Source organism: Mauremys mutica, chromosome 1, assembly GCF_020497125.1.
Source record: "Mauremys mutica isolate MM-2020 ecotype Southern chromosome 1, ASM2049712v1, whole genome shotgun sequence".
In the NCBI taxonomy this organism is placed as follows: Eukaryota; Metazoa; Chordata; order Testudines; family Geoemydidae; genus Mauremys; species Mauremys mutica.
This window is the reverse complement of record NC_059072.1, coordinates 99,863,106-99,871,250: the sequence shown is the minus strand read 5'-3', so window position 1 is coordinate 99,871,250 and position 8,145 is coordinate 99,863,106.

Sequence of the window (8,145 nt, the reverse complement as noted above, 5' to 3'; positions counted from 1 at the left end):
TCCCACAGTGCACCACTGTGACCGCTCTGGACAGCAATCTGAACTCGGATGCACTGGCCAGGTACACAGGAAAAGCCCCGCGAACTTTTGAATTTCATTTCCTGCTTGCCCAGCGTGGAGAGCTCATCAGCACAGGTGACCACGCAGAGCTCATCAGCACAGTTAACAATGCAGTCTCCTGAGAATCGAAAAAGAGCTCCAGCATGGACTGCATGGGAGGTACTGGATCTGATCGCTATATGGGGAGAGGATTCAGTGCTAACAGAACTGCGTTCCAAAAGACGAAATGGAAAAGTATTTGAAAGAATTTCCAAGGCTATGATGGAAAAAGGCCACAGCAGGGACTCAGTGCAGTGCAGAGTGAAAGTTAAGGAGCTCAGACAAGCCTACCAGAAAACAAAAGAAGCAAACGGAAGGTCCGGTGCAGGGCAAAAACATGCCGCTTCTATGCTGAGCTGCATGCAATTTTAGGGGGCTGTGCCACAACTATCCCATCCCGTCCATGGATTCCGAGGTGGGGATTGTAATCTCAGCCATGGCTGAGGATTCTGCGGACGGGGAAGATGATGATGAAGAAGGTGAGGAGGACGAGCTTGCAGAGAGCACACAGCACTCCGTGAGCCCCAGCAGCCAGGAGCTTTTTCTGACCCAGACGCAATTACCCTCCCAGCCCTCCCATGCCACTATCCCAGACAATGAAGCCATGGAAGGGACCTCTGGTGAGTGTACCTTTGTAAATATAAAACATGGTTTAAAAGGAAGCGTTTTTTAATGATTGATTTGCCCTGAGGACTTGGGATGCATTCGCGGCCAGTAAAGTTACTTAGAAAAGTTTGTTAACATGTCTGGGGATTGAGCGAAAATCCTCCAGGGACATCTCCATGAAGCGCTCCTGGAGGTACTCCAAAAGCCTTTGCAGATGGTTTCTGGGCAAGGCAGCCTTGTTCCGTCCACCATGGTAGGACACTTTACCACGCCATGCATGTAGCAAGTAATCGGGTATCATTGCATGACAAAGCATAGTTGCGTATGATCCCAGTGATTGCTGGCATTCAAGAAACATCCGTTCTTTATCTCGCTGTGTTATCCTCAGCAGAGTGATATCGTTCAGGGTAACCTGGTTGAAAATCAGGAATTTAATTAAGGGGACAGAGATGCCTATTTTCCTACTGGGTTCGTGGCCTGCTGCTTAAAAAAAATCCTTCCTTGCACGTAGCCAAGCGGGGGGAGGGGAGGAGTGAAATAGCGATGAGCTTTTTCGCGTTTGGCTAGCAGGGATCTTCCCAGCTACTAGCCACGTGGTGTGGAGGGAAGGGGGGTGATTAGCAGTGAGCTTTCATGATACCAGCCATGCAGTGGGGGGAGGCATAAAGCACTGTATATATGAAGGTTGCAGAAGCCGAAAGACAGTGGCTTACCATGGCCGCATGCAAGCTGAATTCTGATGCCCGGACCTGCATCTGTGAGATCTGTAACACCAGAGCCACAGGCACTCAATATTAAGATGCAAAATGCGACCTTGTAGTGAAATCACATGTGCTATGTAAGGTGAATAGTGCTGTTCACTGTGAAAGAGTATAACCATTGTTCTGTAAAATGTATCTTTTTAAATACTTCTCTCCCTTTTTTCCCTCCCTCATGCAGCTGCAAATTTTTCAAGCATCCCTACTCCGTCCCGAAGGCTAGCTCAGATAAGGCGGCGGCAAAAAAAAGACGCGAGAAGAAATGTTTTCCGAAATCATGGAAGTGACCCGCAATGAAAGAGTGCATCTGAATGAGTGGAAGGACGTGGTAGCAAAGTACAGGAAAGATGCCAGTGACCGTGAGGACAGGAGGGACGCTCAAGATGAGAGGAGAGATGCTCGAGACGAGAGGAGAGATGCTCGAGATGAGAGGTGGCGGCAGGAAGATCAGCGGTGGCGGGATGCAACTCTGGGGCTGCTGCGTGATCAAACTGACATGCTCCGGCATCTGGTGGAGCTTCAGGAACGGCAGCAGGATCACAGAGTGCCGCTGCAGCCCCTGTATAACCACCCTCCCCCCTCACCATGTTCCTTAGCCTCCTCACCCAGACGTGTAAGAACGCGTGGGGGGAGGCTCCGTGCACCCGCCCACTCAACCCCCGTGGACAGCCCAACCAAAAGGCTGTCATTAATGTGAAATTTTTTTAGTGGCCTTTTCCTTCCCTCCTATCCTCCTCCCAAACCACACCCGGGCTACCTTCTCAGTTCTCTCCCTCTTTTTATAATGAATTAATAAAGAATACATGATTTTTAAACGATAGTGACTTTATTTCCTTAAGCAAGCTGTAATCGAAGGGGGAGGGTGGGTTGCTTACAGGGAATGAGTCAATCAAGGGGGGTGGGGATTCATCAAGGGGAAACAAACACAGCAGTCACACTCTACCCTGGCCAGTGATGAAGCTCGTTTTCAAAGCTTCTCTGATGCGCACCACTTCCTGGTGAGCTCTTCTAATCTCCCTGGTGTCTGGCTGCACGTAATCAGCGGCCAGGTGATTTGCCTCAGCCTCCCACCCCGCCATAAAGGTCTCCCCCTTACTCTCACAGAGATTGTGGAGAACACAGCAAGCAGCAATAACAAAGGGGACATTGGTTTGGCTGAGGTCTGAGCGAATCAGTAATGTGCGCCAGCGCGCCTTTAAACGGCCAAAGGCACATTCTACCACCATTCTGCACTTGCTCAGCCTGTAGTTGAACAGCTCCTGGCCACTGTCCAGGCTGCCTGTGTATGGCTTCATGAGCCATGGCATCAAGGGGTAGGCTGGGTCCCCCAGGATAACGACAGGCATTTCAACATCCCCAACTGTTATTTTCTGGTCTGGGAAGTAATTCCCTTGCTGCAGCTGTTTAAACAGAGTAGTGCTTCTGAAGACGTGAGCGTCATGAACCCTTCCCGGCCATCCCACGTGGATGTTGGTGAAACGTCCCTTGTGATCCACCAGTGCTTGCAGCACCATTGAAAAGTACCCCTTGCGGTTTACGTACTCGGTGCCCTGGTGCTCCGGTGCCAAGATAGGGATATGGGTTCCATCTACCGCCCCCCCCCCCACAGTTAGGGAATCCCATTGCAGCAAAGCCATCCACTATGGCCTGCACGTTTCCCAGAGTCACAACCTTTCGTAGCAGCAGCTTAATGATTGCGTTGGCTACTTGCATCACAGCAGCCCCCACAGTTGATTTGCCCACTCCAAATTGATTCCCGACTGACCGGTAGCTGTCTGGCATTGCAAGCTTCCACAGGGCTATTGCCACTCACTTCTCCACTGTGAGGGCTGCTCTCATCTTGGTATTATGGCGTTTCAGGGCAGGGGAAAGCAAGTCACAAAGTTCCATGAAAGTGCCCTTACGCATGCGAAAGTTTCGCAGCCACTGCAACTCGTCCCACACCTGCAAAACTATGCAGTCCCACCAGTCTGTGCTTGTTTCCCGGGCCCAAAATCGGCGTTCAATGGCTAGAACCTGCCCCATTACCATCAGGATCTCCAAAGCGCAGGGGGCCACGGTTTGAGAGAATTCTGTGTCCACGTCCCCATCACTCTCATCGCCACGCTGCCGTAGCCGCCGCCTCCTCACCTGGCTTTGCAGGTCCTGGTTCAGCATAGACTGCATGAGAATGCGCGAAGTGTTTAAAACGTCCACGATTGTGGTATTGAGCTGAGCAGGGTCCATGCTTGCTGTGCTATGGTGTCTGCACAGTTCACCCAGGAAAAAAGGCGCAAAACGGTTGTCTGCTGCTTTCACGGACAATGATTTTTGCCCCATCAGGCACTGGTACCTCAACCCAGAATTCCAAGGGGTGGGGGAGACTGCAGGAACTATGGGATAGCTACAGGATAGCTACCCACAGTGCAACGCTCCGGAAATCGACGCTAGCCTCGGACCATGGACACACACCTCCGAATTAATGTGTGTTGTGTGACCGCGTGCACTCGACTTTATACAATCTGTTTTACAAAACCGGTTTCTGTAAAATCGGAATAATCCTGTAGTGTAGACGTACCCTTAGTCTCTCACTATAAGGCATGTTTTCCAGAACTTGTATCAATCTGATAGTTCTGTTCTGAATCCTTTCCAACATTTTAATATCCTTTTTGAAGTGTGGACACCAGAATGGGCACAGTATTCCAGCAACAGGCTCACTAAGCTGTAAACAGACAATACTAACTCCCTACTCCTTGATATTCCCCCACTTATACATCCAAGGATCAAGTTTGCCCTCTTAGTTACAGAATAGCACTGGGAATTCACATTCAATTGGTTATCTACCATGACCCTTAAATCCTTTTCAGAGTTACTCCATGCTGGGATACAACCCCCCCATCTTATAAGTGTGATCTCTATTCTTTCTTCCTAGATGTATGAACTTGAATTTGGCTCTTAAAATGCACATAGTTCAAATGAGCCCAGCTTACCAAGCAGTCCAGTTTGGTTTGTATAACTGACCTGTCCCCATTACTATTTACCACTCCACCAATTTGTGTCATATGCAAACTTTACAAGCAATGATTTTATATTTTCCTCCACATTGACAAAGGTAATGAATAGCATTGGGCCAAGAACAGATCCTCTGGGACTGCACTAGAAACACCCCCACTGGATAATCTCCTTAAAATTATTTTGGAGATCTATCAATTAGCCAGTTTTTAATCCATTTCATATGGGCAACATTGATTTTTGTATATTGCCAATTTTTTTTATTAGATTGTCATATGGGACTGAGGGTATGTCTACATTATGAAATTAGGTTGATTTTATAGAAGTCGATTTTTGGAAATCGATTTTATACAGTCGATTGCGTATGTCCACACTAAGCACATTAAGTCGGTGGCTAGCATCGATTTACGGAGCGGTGCACTGTGGGTAGGTATCCCACAGTTCCCGCAGTCTCCACCACCCATTGGAATTCTGGGTTAAGCTCCCAATGCCTGATGGGGCAAGAACATTGTTGTGGGTGGTTTTGGGTACATGCCGTCAGTCACCCCTCCCTCCATGAAAGCAACGGCAGACAATCATTTCGTGCCAGACACCAGGGCAATTAGAAGAGCACAGCAAGGCACATCAGAAATGCTTTGAAAACCAGTTTCATGACTGGCCAGGCTTCGGTGTGACAGTTGTGTGTGTTTCTTCTTGATGTAAACCCGTCTCCTTTGTTGATTTTAATTCCCTGTAAGCCAACCATCCTCCCCCCTTCGAAATAAAGTAACTATTGTTTTGAAACCAAGTGTTCTTTCTTTATTAATTAAAAAAAAAAAAGATAACGGACAAGGTAGCCTGGGTGGGGTGGGGGAGGAGGGAAGGACAAGGCCACATTGATTTTTAGTGTGGCTACAATAAGCAAACTCTTTGAATACAGCCTTCTGTTGCTTGGGCCATCCTCTGCAGTGGAGTGGCTGGGTGCCCAGAGCCTCCCCCCCGGACATTCTTGGGCATCTGGGTGAGGAGGCTATGGAACATGTGGAGGAGGGTAGGCGGTTATACAGTGGATGCAGCGGGGTCTGTGCTCTTGTTGGCTTTCCTGCAGCTCCAACAGATGCTTCATGTCTGTTTGCTCCCCCAACAGACACTTCATCATGTCCCTTTGCTCCCCCATTAGCCTCAGCATCGCATCCTGCCGCTGCTCTTCATGCTCAGTTAATTCTTTCTTGGCCTCTGCCACTGAATGCCTCCAGGCAGTAAGCTGTGCGCTATCAGTTAGGGAGGACTGCATGAGCTCGGAAAACATGTAATTGCGAGTGCGTTTTTTTCACCTTATAATCTGCGATAACCTCAAGGACGGAGATGTTAGGGGGAGCGTAGAAACATTCTACGTTCTATGATTCTGGGGGGACTGAATGGTCACCTGTACTGCTGAGTTCGCCACGCTGACCAAACAGGAAATGAAATTCAAAAGTTCCTGGGGCTTTTCCTATGTACCTGGCTAGTGCATTGGAGTTCAAAGTGCTGTCCAGAGCGGTCACAATGGAGCACTCTGGGATAGCTCCCGGAGGTCAATACCGTTGATTTGTGTCTGCACTACCCCAAATTCGACCCAGCAAAGTCGATTTTAGCGCTACTCCCCTTGCCGGGTAGGAGTACAGAAGTTGATTTTAAGAGCCCTTTAGGTCAACGGAACAGGGTTGGTTGTGTGGACACAGTCATTTTTAAATCGACCTAACATGGCTAAATTCGACCTAACCCCATAGTGTAGACCAGGCCTAAGTCAAATGCCTCGCATCTGATATCAGCCTTTTTATGGTTTAGCCCAGGATTGATGTCAGGCTAATTGGCTTATAGTTTCCCAGGTCATCCTATTTACCCTTTTAAAATATTGGTGTGACATTAGCTTTTTTCCCAGTCTTCTGGAACTTTTCCAGTATCCCAAGATTTTTAAAAAAAAACATTAATTCAGAGAGCTCCTGAGCCAGTTAATTGAAAACTGTTGGGTACAAGTAACTAGTCCTGAAGATTTAAACTTGTTTAATAGCTACTGTTTCACATCCTTCCTAATTAGTGATGGAATAGAAAGTATTTCAGTATCAGTTTCAGATACGAATACTTCACTCTGCTTTCCGAATACAGAACAGAAATATTTGCTGAACACTTCTTCCTTTTCTATATCACAATTGATAATTTTGCCATCCTTGGTAAGTACTGGACCTATATCATATAACATCTGAAAAGCAGAACCTGCAGCAGAAGGATTGACTGAGTTAAACCTGATAAAGGCTGATTGTGCATTCCTTTCCTGTTAGTCAGCCAGCTGCTTTTTTTAATAGATCAGGACTTTTTGGACTAGTTGCTCATTCTTGTGCTTAGATATATTCTTTCATTTGTACCTTCAGGCATGCTGTGGAAGTAAGGTTCCTATTAGCTAAATACAGCCCACTCGCCCCCTGCCCCATGTTCCCTGTTGTGTGCCAGTCCACAGGCTAAAGAACAGATCAAAATATGCGAGAGATGATTGTTTCACACAACAGAAAGCAACTCTGATTTCTTTCTATCACCATTTCCATAATAACTACTTGGCTCAGAAATGGAGGAAAACTGCTTTCAATTACCAGGTGCTGGTTTTGTAAGCCTTTCCTTGGGGTGGTGGCTAGAAGTACAACATGAACTGTACCCAGTTCACTGAAAGTTAAATAGTCTAGATGTATGCTGTGGGCCAGATCTTCATCTGGTGTAAATCTGCCTAGCTCCACTGACTTCAATGAATTTATGCTGATTTACACCAAATCAAGATCTGGTCTACAAGTTTTCCTTATTTTCTTTTAGGCCCTTACAAAAACCTGCAGGCTACAAAGCCAGCTCCCAGAGCAACCTATTCTGTGCTTTCAGCAGCCAAGCAGAGCAGTGTAGTATTGAACTCCAGGGCAATGGGCCAGTCCTCGCAGGACTTATTGTGCTGATGAGCTAGGACCTGGGGCCCTCATCCTCCACTGCGCTGCACCAATATTGTGTTGGTATAACTGCACTGCAGTGGAGGGAGTGAAGTTGGTGTAACGGGTGGCAAATCAGGCCCTATAATAGGGAAATAAAACTGCAGTCCTTTGTGTGGTACTGCACAATACAAACCAACAGGCTTCTGAATCAAGCAAAATCCACACTCCTAGTACAAAGACCTAAAGACTAGGGCTGGAATCATAATAGGGGTGTCCTGCCTGCTTTATATGGAAAACAAGCATTAAACCACCAAGCTTGACCTTAGATCGTGCCCATCCAAGAGAGAGCTACTAGTATAGATCAAACTTGGGGCACCTACCAAGACAGCTTCCATAGAAATCACTGTGCTGGTCAGCTAGAGCCTGTCACTGTCACAAACTCAGATCCCACTGAAGTCAATGGAAAATCGAGTGACCAGATGTCCCGATTTTATAGGGACAGTCCCGATATTTGGAGCTTTGTCTTATATAGGCGCCAATTACCCCCGCCGCCCCCGTCCTGATTTTTCACACTTGCTGTCTGGTCACCCTAATGGAAAATCTCCCACTGACATCAACAAAACCTGGATTTGGCCATTACAGAATAAGATTGGCACTTGCCAACCGGTTTCTTTACTATTTTTATCTATCTGCATTCACTGTCATCCATAGTGAGTAGCTTTGCTTGTGGGACTGAACCTGCACAGAGATCGACTATATTTGATATC